Raw genomic sequence first — 13219 nt, forward strand, 5'->3', positions numbered from 1 at the left:
AGGACCGACAGCCGACACTACAACCTCCGACGACGCTTCGTCGAGTACCAGCCTGGCGACCGTGTTTGGGTATGGACCCCGATACGCCGACGAGGACTCAGTGAGAAACTACTCCGACGCTATTTCGGACCCTACAAGGTCATCCGACGTATTGGCGCTCTGGACTATGAGGTCGTGCCAGACGGCATTTCGCATTCACAGCGGCGCCGCGCACGATCTGAAGTGGTCCACGTGGTGCGCCTTAAACCGTTTTACGGACGCTGACGAACTTCGTCATTTTTGTTCTTTTCTTTGCTGCGAGTGCTTTTGTTTATTACTTTTGTTGGTTTGCAGCATCGGGTCGATGCTTTTAAGAGGGGGGTAATGACGCGTGTACTTATCTTTATCGAGCCACACGTTTTGCCGCCTAGCAAATGTTATCGCACAGCGCGGGACGCGCCTGCATTTATCCGAAGTTTCTGGAAAGTTGTCGATGCTTCTATCCGCTGTCTGTTGTCGCCGAACCTTGTGTTATCTGATTTCATCGCTTGACGCGAATGGTGTAGAACATTGTAGAAGGCATGCGGGTCCCAACGATTAGTCTGGAACATTCGACGACTGCTCTATAAAAGCCGACGCGCTTGACCCGCTGATCAGATTTTCGACGATCGCCGAGCGTGTTCGCCGCTTTCGTTGTGCTATAAGTGTAGCCTGTTTTGTGGGCACAGGTTCGCCCAATAAAAACTAGTTTTGTATTCCACCGTACTGCTTCTTTCTTCACCGTCACTACCACGTGACAATATCCGCAGTGGGTCGGCCCAAAATTGCACTATCTTCGGGATAGGCCCACGTTTGGGGAGTACTTAACGCCTGCTTCACCTGCGCCATGGGTCGGCCCGGCATTGTGCGATCTTCTTGATCGGCCCATGTTTTGTGTCTACTCATAGACATGATCCTGGGGAAACTAGCCATTGACTGTGTCGCTGTAAAATTGGTTACGTCTTTGTGTTTCTTAATTACATACTTAATAAATAATTTATTTGTTAATGACGATGACGAACGCAGCAGCAGTGGCAGGGGCGCGTTCGCGCGGTAGCACCAAGGGGTACCAACGGCGTAGCTATGGAAGAAGAACAGCACGCTGGAGACAATCCTGAGGATGATAGTTTTGTGTGTACACATGGTCACAATCCTCCATTAACTAGACCTCATAGCTTTGCTGTAGAAGTAATGTTGAAATCCTGCTTTAGAAATATACTGATATACCGTGTGACAAATCATCACACAGGCAGCAGTTGAACTGATATATCGGGGTTCATTGAAAGATAGTGCATTCACTGGAATGTGGGCAAGTTCGCCAGATCAGCTAAGGCCATGCATACTTTTCCTACTGGTCTGCAATAACGAGGATTTCAAGGCGAAGCTTTCTTCGCCTAGAGTTCCGGATTTTTCATGACTCCTTGGTTGCTGTTGGGTCGGTTGGTGAATTAACGAATATATATTTTGGTAATATACAGAAAGGTTAGGATAGTGACAGAGAACACGCTTATATGGTGCGCGTATGCTCAGCAAGGGTCCTATAATGTAAAACTATTACAAACTGTTATTATTCCAATCTGTTGACGAAAAAGTACGTAACCAGAGACGGAAGCAATACGCGTTAACCCGCATCATTGGTGAAGAAGCCAATGAAACGCTTTGCTCATTTTTAGGAGGGACCTTTGTTAGAAAGCGAAGAGCATTGTCTATATTGAGTGGTTTTTCTTATCAAATAGGCTAACAAAAGGCTACGACAACGCTTTCGTGGAGAAGGTTTTGGTGGGCCTGAGTCACCTCAGTGCGGGTGGATAACCGGATGCGGAGGGGGGGGGGGGGGGGGAGGTTCTGGCGTCTTCAATTGATCCATTTCCTCCTTTTTAGCTGCCAGTCACTGGTTGAAAATGGCGGTCGCCTACAAAGAAAGTTCAAAGTGCTGCTAAAACGGATAATCAGGAGGAAGCGTTGGCGGAGCAATGGCCTATTCGGCGAGAAAGGACTTCATAACTTTATACTGACACACGAAAATGTTATTCCACGCAAAAAAATCTATGCTGCCCTGAAGCTCCTTGTAGCCACTACAAAAGTGATTGGCGGGAGTCATCTTCTATTCCTCTCGGAACGGAGCGTCTCCACCTACTGAAGAAAATATGAACTTATATTCGGCATGTTATTGCATCTTTATTGCGTACAGGTCACTTTGACGCGGTCACCCTTCGTGTTTTTGTGACGTTGCGTCCCAGATAAGTACAGTCACTACAGCGCCACACTTTTGACCAACTCCAGAGGGCTGATGGGAAAAAGGTGTCGAATCATAAATACATAGTTCTTTTTTGTACGGTCTAATCATGCATAATCAGTCTGTATGCGTCATATTATAGGTTGCGAAGGGCAGTTCTCCCGATTTTCGTGATGTCGCATGAAAGAACGATGTAGTGGAAGTGTCCTGAAAAGTGTCTCACCAATTGGCGACAGCCGATTGCAAAATTCGAATAAAAGCAGTTTTGAATAGTTCTACGTTATGAGGTCTCATGCATGCGCACTTCTGTGGCCCGTAAAAGCAAAGAACTACCTGCATTCATAAGGAATTAACATGTTCATTCAAGTGAACATGTTCAAGTGAAAATTTTCATGTTCATTCATAAAGAATACACGTGTAATGTCGGCTGGAAGGTATCTCTTCAGTAGACCAGTATGTGTACGGAGTGGTGAAATATATTTCCCATATTCTTGGATGTACTTTACTTTCTTTGATTTGGGCACTCAATATATGCCACTATGTACGTGTGCATTCTTGGCGAATCATCGTGAGTATGCATGTCCACTATGATTCGCCCATAAAACCCACATGTATAATGTCGGCTCACGAATACCTCTAAATAAAATAATATCGAATTGTATTTGATGGCCTCTTTGATTAACTTTATTTTGTTTGGTTTAGGCAGTGCGTATATGCCACGGTGGTGTACCCGTTCTCGGCCAATTTTCCTTAATGAATATTTCTAAAACACATCAGGTAGAAAATGCTTAATTGTTGTTCCTGGACACGTTCCTTCGTCATCACCACTCCTCGCTCGACATGCTTCATACGTCGCGCTTCTCCTTGTGGCATCGCTACGTATGTGTGTCGCACTGCACATCCGCCTAGTATAGCGCTGGATTATAGGCATACCTTACGAAATGCACAAACGTAATAAAGTGCATGAAAATAAAGTTGTCGACTGTGGGATGGATAAATATGCATAATAAATTCGTTTACACGCTCGAAACGATGCAAGTGAAACTTGTGCACGCACAGGAATTACTTGTAGAGTAGCCAACTGCTTCACTAAAATGCTTCACGCAAGTGCCGTCGGCGCCTTTGCATAGGGAAGTGCAGTATGGGAACGCTAGCATGATTAACGTCATTGGAACCAGCTGTTGAAGAAGACGACGACGAACGCGTGAGCAGTGGCACGAGCGCGTTCTCGCGGTTACGCCATCGGACGCCGACGCTCAACCCTGGAGTGCGCGCCTAAAAGCTGCGCTGTAAAAACTAAGAAGGTAAGAAAGTGATAAACAAACACAAATTGGTGTACGATCTGGTGATATGATTACAGAGCAAAGCTTGCTGAAAATCATCTGCATGAGATGCCTCAGAAGGTAGATTATTTGACTGAAGAATACGCTGACAGAAAGAATTCTTGAGCATGTTGTTAGAAAAAGTGTTTGGCAGCGGGGTAGGGTCTTGACGATGCCTACACCGGCACTATATAAACGATCCCAACTTATCAATGTGTACTCGTATATCACTTTTTATTTTCCCTACAATGTAACAATTTCAGGTCAGTCGCCCGATTTTCATGCAACATCAGAGCAGAAAAATGCTTGGAATGATGCTTGTAATGCACAGGAATGACCTCAGTGTGAGAATTTTAACTTGCCGTGTCGCCTTGGTTCTCTTTCTTCGTGCTTCGGGACTTGCTAAGTTGTGTTAAATGAGTACTGTAGCTTTCTTTTCCGTACGTATATTACGTCAGCCCACCGTCAATTTCGTCTTCAACTGCCAGCGCATTACATTCAAGCTTAAATAATAGGTGCGAACATCGCTGCCATTATACGGTATTCTCAAGCCCTGGAGGCGTTCATTTTGTAGGGGAGTGTACGGCGTGACTGCTAAATAAATACGCTAGCAACCACTCGCACTTACTCGCCGCTTTCAAGGGATGGACCGTGTACCTATTGGTCGTAGCACCTATGTTTATTTGCTTGGAAATCTCGTTTCTCGCTGGGGTCTCTTCTCAAATCGTGCTGGGTTTCGCGCTACTCTCCTTGGTGCATAATTCTCGAGAACAGAGCGCAAGTAAAATATTTTATCGAGCCCTACGAAGCTGAAGCATTTTCAAGCACTCGCACTAATGCTACTAATGCTTCTTCGTCACAAGGACTTGGCGATTTGGCCCGCTTTGCCGTTTGCTACCAAAAACGCAGATCTCCTGAGAGGCTCGATCCGACAATTCTTCCGTTATATACTCTTCACAAAGTCGACGCCATCTACGCGATCACTGCGACTCAATGCTCATGACTTCCCGTATGCAATTCTGTTCCCATTATCCTTGCGACAACCGGCACAGAGCTCTCTCCTTACTTTCACAATTCTCTTTCCACGCAGACCGCTTACAGTTCTTCAAGGAGTCGGGCGATAAGCTATTCCCATGAGTGCCAGATAATTCTCCCGAACGATTCGCCGCGTTACCACTGCGTCCGGTGAGGCATCGCTTGCACAGCTGCGCACCACAATGGTCTCAATAACGGCCACTAAAGGAACTTTCCCGTGCTTCGAAGCTGTATGATGCACTTACAGGGAGCCTCAGACATGATGCCTCGAGTTAACAAATGTACATGGACCATTCTACGCGAATATAACACCAATACTGCTTCATTGCTCCGCTATTTGGTGTGCACAGAGGAGCAGTCGCCATAGCCTTGTCATGGACGCAACAAATAAATATATTTCACCAGGCCAGCATACTGCCCCGTGGTGCTGACGTTGAAGAACACAGTAGCAATACTGTGAAAGAAAAAACTAAATTTTCTTGGGTGAACCTGTGCTCAAAAAAACAGGCTACACTTATAGCGCAACGATAGGGGCGAATACAGTCGGCGATTGTCGAAAATCTGATCAGCGGGTCAACCGCATCGGCTTTTAAAGATCCGTCGTCGAATGTTCAACAGTAATCGCTCGGATCCGCGTGCCTTCCACAAATTCTACACCATTCGCGTCGCGCATACATGAAATTAAATTAGACAAGGTTCGGCGACAGCAGACAGCGGATAGAAGCATCGATAACATTCTAGAAACTTCCGATACATGTAGACGCGTCCTGCGCTGAGCGATAACATTTGTTAGGCGGTGAAACGTGTCGCCCGATAAAGACAAGTACACGTGTCAATACCCTCCTCTTAAATAACACCCACCCGATGCTGCAAACGAAAGTAATAAAGAAAAACACTCGTAGCAAAGATTACAACAAAATAAGGAAGTTTGTCAGCGTCCGTAAAATGGTTCAAGGCGCACGTCGTGGACCACTTCAGGTCGCGCGCGGCGCCGCTGTGAATGCGAAATACTGTCTGGCATGACTTCATAGTCCAGTGCGCCAATGCGTCGGATCACCTTGTAGGGTCCGAAATAGCATTGCAATAGTTTCTCACTCAATCCTCGCAGGCGTATCGGGGTCCAACCCCAAACACGGTCGCCGGGCTTGTACTCGACGAAGTGTCGTCGGAGCTTGTAGTGTTGGCTGTCGGTACGCTGCTGGTTCTTGATCCGTAGTCGAGCGCGCTGTCGGGCTTCTTCGGCGCACTGGAGATAGGTAGCGACGTCAAGATTCTCTTCGTCAGTGATGCGCGGCAGCATGGCGTCAAGCGTCGTCGTCGGGTTCCTGCCGTAAACCAACTTGAACGGCATGATCTGTGTTGTTTCTTGCACCGCCGTGTTGTAAGCGAATGTTACGTTCGGCAGGACGGCATCCCACGTCTTGTGTTCGACGTCGACGTACATCGCTAGCATGTCGGCGAGGGTCTTATTCAGCCGTTCCGTAAGACCATTCGTCTGCGGGTGGTAGGCCGTTGTCCTCTTGTGCCTTGTCTGACTGTAGTTCAGAATAGCTTGAGTGAGCTCCGCTGTAAAGGCCGTTCCTCAGTGGGTGATGAGGACTTCTGGGGCGCCATGTCGCAGCAGGATGTTTTCGACAAAGAATTTCGCCACTTCGGCTGCGCTACCATTCAGCTGTGCTTTAGTTTCAGCGAAGCGGGTGAGGTAGTCCGTCGCCACGACGATCCACTTATTTCCGGTTGTTGACGTCGGAAAGGGTTCCAGCAAGTCCATCCCGATCTGCTGGAATGGTCGGCAAGGAGGCTCGATTGGCTGTAGTAATCCGGCTGGCCTTGTCGGCGGTGTCTTGCGTCGCTGAGAGTCTTGGCATGTTCTGACATAACGGGCGACGTCGGCGGTCAGGTGGGGCCAATAATATTTTTCTTGTATCCTCGATAGTGTCCGGGAAAATCCTAGGTGTCCAGCGGTCGGATCGTCATGGAGGGCGTGCAATACTTCTGGACGAAGTCCTGACGGGACAACAAGAAGGTAGTTGGCGCGGACTGCTGAAAAGTTCTTCTTCACGAGTAGATTGTTTTGAAGCGTGAATGAAGATAATCCGCGCTTAAATGCCCTGGGGACAACGTCGGTGTGCCCTTCCAAATATTCGACGAGGCCTTTTAGCTCCGCGTCTGCCCGTTGCTGTTTAGTGAAGTCTTCCGCGCTTATTATTCCGAAGAAGGCGTCGTCGTCTTCGTCGTCTTGCGGCGGGGGATCGATGGGGGCGCGGGATATGCAGACGGCGTCGGAGTGTTTTCGTCCGGACTTTTAGATTACTGTGACGTCATATTCTTGCAGTGTGAGGCTCCACCTCGCCAGCCGTCCTGAAGGGTCGTTTAAGTTAGCTAGCCAACGCAACGCGTGATGGTCACTGACGACTTTGAATGGCTGGTCTTATAGGTAAGGGCGGAATATTGCTGTAGCCCAAATGATTGCGAGGCATTGCTTTTCAGTCATATAATAATTGCCTTCCGCTTTTGACAGCGGCCGGCTAGCATAAGATATCACCCATTCATGGCCGTCTTTTTCTGGACTAGGAGGGCACCGAGGCCTAGGCTACTGGCATCAGCGTGGATTTCGGTATCGGCGTCTTCGTCGAAATGTGCAAATACCGGTGGCGATTGCATGCGTCATTTTTGTTCTTGAAATGCGTCGGCCTGCGGCGTTTGCCACTTGAATTCGACATCAGATTCGATTAGATGCGTTAGCGGCTCAGCGATGCGTGAAAAGTCCTTGACAAAACGCCTGTAGTAGGCCCACATGCCAAGGAATCTACGCACTGCCTTCTTGTCGATGGGCTGCGGGAACTTCGCAATGGCAGCTGTCTTCTGCTGGTCGGGGTGGACTCCAGATTTGCTGATGACGTAGCCTAGGAACAGAAGCTCACCGTGAGCAAAGAGGGACTTTTCCGGCTTCAGATGGAGCCTTGATGATTTGATGGCCTCGAGTACCGTCGCAAGCCGCCTAAGGTGGTCGTCGAAATTTCCTGTGAAGACGATGACGTCGTGCAAATAAACAAGACACGTTTGCCACTTCAATTCTGCTAACACCGTGTCCATGACGCGCTGGAACGTTGCAGTCGCCGAGCACAGTCCGAATGGCATGACCTTGAACTCGTAGAGGCCGTATGGCGTAATGAAGGCGGCCTTTTCGCAATCTTTCTCGTCGACTTCTATTTGCCACTACCCAGACTTGAGGTCTGGGTAGTGAGAAGAATGATAGGTGAGAGAAGAATGATAGGTGAGAAGAATGATAGGTGTAACGTTAAGGGATAAGAAAAGAGCAGATTGGGTGAGGGAACAAACGCGAGTTAATGATATCTTAGTTGAAATCAAGAAGAAGAAATGGGCATGGGCAGGACATGTAATGAGGAGGGAAGATAACCGATGGTCAATAAGGGTTACGGACTGGATTCCAAGGGAAGGGAAGCGCAGCAGGGGGCGGCAGAAAGTTAGGTGGGCGGATGAGATTAAGAAGTTTGCAGGGACGGCATGGCCACAATTAGTACATGACCGGGGTTGTTGGGGAAATATGGGAGAGGCCTTTGCCCTGCAGTGGGCGTAATTAGGCTGATGATGATGATGATGATGATGATGATGATGATGATGATGAGACTTGAGGTCCATCGACGAGAAGTATTTAGCGTTGCAGAGCCGATCCAATTCGTCGTCTATCCGTGGAAGGGGGTATACGTCTTGCTTCGTGATCTTGTTCAGTCGACGATAATGGACGCAGAAACGTAGGGTTCCCTCCTTTTTCTTCACCATGGCAACAGGAGATGCCTACGGGCTATTCGACGGCTGGATGATGTCGCGGAGCAGTTCGTCGAGTTGTTGCCTAATAGCTTCACGTACTCGCGTCGAAACTCGGTAAGGGCTCCGGCGGAGTGGTTGAGCCCACTCTTCGGTTATTGTGGGATGCTTTGCAGCTGGTGTTTGTCAAATCCTCGATGACTGCGAAAAGCAGTCCTTGTATCGTCAGAGAAGACTTCTGAGCTGTTGCTGCTTCCTCATTTGGAGACTTGGATTTACGTCGAAGTCTGGTTCGGGGACTATGGTCCGCGGGGTAGAGGCGGCAGAATCTTTGAAGACGAAGGCATTACTCGTTTCCACAATTTCCTCGATGTACGCGATTGTTATGTCCTTGCTGATGTGCTTGAACTCTTGGCTGAAGTGGATTAGCATCACTTCCGCTGTCCCTCCGAGAAGTCGAGCGATCCCTCTGGCGACGCGAATTTCACTGTCGAGCAGTAGATGTTGGTCGCCCTCGATGACTCCCTCTGCGTTAGCGCGTGTTCCGGTGCCGACGGAAATAACAATGCTGGAGTGCGGCAGGATGCTCACTTGATCCTCGAGCGCTCTCAAGGTGTGGTGACTACGAGAGCTCTCCGGAGGTATCACTTGATTTTCCCACAGCGTTTTCGATTTCAACTTCAGGTCGATGATTGCGCCATGTTGGTTCAGGAAGTCCATGCCGAGAATGATGTCTCATGAACACTGTTGGAGGATGTCGAAGGTGGCAGGGTAAGTCCGGTCATGAACGGTAATTCTTGCCGTGCAGATTCCAGTCGGCGTAATGAGGGGTCAAAACCAGTTGTCGTTCATCGGCCAGTCTAACACCTACACCCAGCCTGCCACCCAACGTGTCGACACCCTCTCCCGTGTCTGCCATTAAGTTGTCGCGCGTCAGTATTGACCTCATGTAATGTGCAAACACATTGCCAATTCAATCAAGACACTTGAAGCTTTTGAACGTTAAGGACGCACAGCTATCACGATAATGCGATAAGTACTCAGTGATGAGATGGCTGCAATACTTAGGGTGGTAAACATCTATCGCGGCGTTTCGTCCCGCATGGGCGGAAGTGGGGTGGTACTAGGAAGCTGAATTGACCTTTGAACGTCCCACTATCTAAAGAAAGCATTGGCCATAATGGGCGTCAACACAGCACCTAAAAACAGGAGCTCCCGTGCCAGTAGGATTTTCAGTGGGATAATTCACTGAAGCATACAAAAAAAGACTATCATGCGCCTTAGTTTAATGGCAGCACCGGAAACGAGTTGACATAAAATCACACCAATGAGCTAATAACATGGAACGGTGAACAAAATTACTCTTGGGTCAAAGCAGCAATAATAATACGGTCGAAATATCCACGGTAAAGGGCACTTCATCCGAACTATGTCACTTAAAATTTGAACTTCGTCCCAAAATTGCTTACAGAGTAGTAGTGTGTCAGAAGATGAAAGCTGCTCTGGTTTCTGGCTTGAGCTAATTCGCGGTTGTTCTTCTGCTCGTGTTATCGTCAAATTATTTAATCAATCAGATTTATCCGGTGCTTAGGTGTCATCGGTGCGCATCCTGTTTGACAGAGATTACAAGCTAACCTACATCAAATATAACGTTTAACGTGCTCCTCTTCATCCGCTGACGGTGTTCGGGAACATTGGTAAAGTGCGAACAAAGATTCATTAGTTAGGCTTACATTCAAATCTACTGTATTGCAGGAAGCGTGCTCAAGACAAATCATGAACAGAATTATACACCACATAGAAAAACTGACAACCATTCCACTCTGTGAAGATAAAATGGCAGCGAAGGCGGACGGCATTCAAAGCTCTCGAATGAAAAGAAATGTGCCTCCCCTCCGTCGTGTTAGTGTTAGTGTTAGTGTTAGATAGTGCAATATCAGGCCGACCCGCGGCGGAGGTAAAGCAGGCGTTGAGCACCCTGCGTACGTGGGCCGATCCCGAAGGTGGTGCAATGCCGGGCCGACACTCGGCAAAAGTGAAGCAGGCATTAAACACTCCTCAAACGTGGCCCATGCCGAAGATTTCGCAGGGCGTGTTACCCAGCCCACAGGGGTGTGTGCCATTGAGCTTGGAGCCATTCTGCACTATCACCAACATCGGCCCAATGATAATTTTTCTCTTGACGGACGCCGAAAAAACTATGGAAGGTTAGTCATATACAGCTTTTGCTGTAAAAGTATATATGACGCGAAATGGTAGCTTGATGAGCGGAGTGAGATGTTTCAAAAATGGCCACTTACGTGTTTTGCAAGAGGCGAAGTGCGCCCACGCGATGAAAAAAAATGCTCTGTAAAGCGGGACCTTCATTCTGTAGTGTCAGAACCAGGTGTGTGAATTTCTAGAAAAGAGATAAAGAAAAATCACAAGACTAATGCCAAAACAGAAAGCACATTCACGTAGATATAAAAACATGAATTTCTTCAAAAGGAAAAAGTACAGAGCTTTCACCTATTGCGGATATCTATGTTAGACTTCCGCGATGCCTGAAATTCTGCACAATCCGCGGAATTCCGCGTAGACTGCTTTTCGGGAGTCGCGCCGGACTTTTCATGGGCTTGCGGAGAAAACAAAGTTGATTTGAGCATCGTAACATGTGAAAGGTGAAGGTGAAATGCCAAGAAAGAATTGCCCAAAGGCTCATAAGCGCATAGTTATGAATCTTCTAGGCTATAAGTTTCATAAGCGCACAGTTATGTCGCACATAAGCTGGATCACATGCAAAACAGTATGTCACTTCGGATAATATACTGTTTATAATACAGTGTTTTCAAAGTGTAAGTGACGGCAAAACATTTATTAATGCGATGTCAATTGTGCGGGCGTTCCGGTTGCATTCACGCTCTTGGAGCCGTCGCCGCCATGCTGCCTCACTATCGCTGACGCAGAGAGTCTCTCTATACATGTTATGGATGAGATACAGCTGAAATTTTGTCCTATCTGCTTCACCAGGACACGAACAGTACCAAAACAACGGACAAAGCGTGCATGTAGTAGTGTGCTGCGTTCAGTGAGTGAGCCAAGTGCAATACTATGCAGTGTAAGAAACAATTAGATTATACGCTGGTTTGTAAAAGGCGATAAGGCATATGAAGTTCTCCAGTCCTTAATAGGTGCTTCGCTGTGGGGCACCAATAGAGCAACATACCATTCTACTCCGCTCGTAACCTGCGGGGCAAAAAAGCGGCATGACATGATTTAATGCCATTTTTTAAAATCTAGTAGCCACCCACAGCGAATTTTAAAAGACGCTCACGCCAAAAGGCCACGTCAACGCTTTTCGTAAGCCTGAGCTGGGCGTAGGTAATCGGCGGCAGTCGACAGGACTCATGGTTGACACTTTGTTTGCTCTTTGGAGTGCTTTTAGCCCTAGCGTATCATCAGGTTTTTTTAGCGGAAAGCATTTTGCACGAATGCAGACCGTTTTTTTTCCTGCGGAGTTCAGACCATTTTCGATACCAACTTCGATCCCACTTAGGGCGTAGAGCTCCTGTAGAGCACCCAATAAACAATGTGGAATCGCTTAGCGCTTGACACATCCCCTCTGGGATACTAGGCATAGCACATGTATAGGTTCTTCCACAAGTACGCATTGGCGTCAAATATGAAGCACAACGGGCTTCCTCCGCCCTACGCGGTGAATTCACCAGTGAAACCACAAGTCAAGGTATGGTAGAAAGCACAATCGGTTGTAATGTAGAATTATTGCAAGTTGGGCAAGTTGGAATGAAACCATAATGACTAATGCTGCACCCCTGTCATTATTTCTCTTCATAGGTGTCCTCTTCCCCTACGCGCGTTACTCCCAATGAACATTGTAAAAATCGACCGACGTACATTGAGGGATCATATTAAGTGGTCTACATGTATATGAGAGTACATAATGTAAAATCCAAAATAATATAATTGTATGTCGTTTTGCGGGCCAGAACCACGATCTAGTTATGAGGCACGCCTAGGTGAGGGACTCCAGCATAATTTTGACCAGCAGAGTTTCCTGAACGTGCACCTAAAACTAGTTGAAAATGTGTTTCCGCATTTCGTCCCCATCGAAATGCGGCCGCTCTGGCCGGGATTAGATCCTTCGACCTTGTGCTTGTCAGCCCAACACCATAACCACTAAGCAACTTAAAACGATGACTTAGGAGCATACCTGCTGGATCCGAGCGTATGGTTTGGTTCGGCAGATGAGCAATATTTCTCCGTTGTAGAGCTGAAAAGCAATGCATGTACACTGATCAAATAACGCGATCTACATACAATATGTCACTCTGCACTTTTGGAGCCAGATTACTTACATGTGAACCTACATGTTCAAAGGTCGAGGAAACGACGGAAATCCTTTATGATTACCTCAGGGTAATCTCCTACGGCCGAGATGCGCTGAAACAAAGATTTAGTATTCCTTCTGCTGAGACATAGTAGCTTTGGAAAGTGACAGATGGTGCCTCAGGTGTGCTCATTATGTTCATGAACGAGATTGGGCGATCGAGGAGCTCGAATAATACGCGAAGTTATTTGCGGACTTCAGCTACCTGAGAGAAAACCAGTGTATTGCAGAGATAGACAAAGCACAAGTTCAGGACACGGATGACCTAATCGACAAGGTATTCCAAGGTTTTTGTGCCCTTTTCCTACTCGAACAAAGCGAAGTACATGATCCCATTATTTGGGACGTTGTCCCAGTTGTAAGGCATTTGCGATTAGACCTTGACAAGATCAAACATGAAGAACACGTGATAGCCACATGATGGAAGGCAAA

The 13219-nt window shown here is 47.4% G+C and overlaps 1 long non-coding RNA gene across 2 annotated transcripts in view; it reads right to left on the minus strand.

Annotated features, from left to right (window-relative positions):
- The window catches only part of LOC135904300 (uncharacterized), a 73243-nt gene that overhangs the window by 54948 nt on the left and 5076 nt on the right, over positions 1-13219 (minus strand). For both annotated transcript variants that reach the window (XR_010565081.2, XR_011511735.1), the window contains exons 2-3: positions 12611-12670; positions 10701-10798 (exon numbers count right to left, since the gene is read on the minus strand). This is a non-coding gene — a long non-coding RNA (uncharacterized lncRNA). The remainder of the gene's footprint in view (positions 1-10700; positions 10799-12610; positions 12671-13219) is intronic.

Source organism: Dermacentor albipictus, chromosome 2 (genome assembly GCF_038994185.2).
Source record: "Dermacentor albipictus isolate Rhodes 1998 colony chromosome 2, USDA_Dalb.pri_finalv2, whole genome shotgun sequence".
NCBI lineage: Eukaryota > Metazoa > Arthropoda > Arachnida > Ixodida > Ixodidae > Dermacentor > Dermacentor albipictus.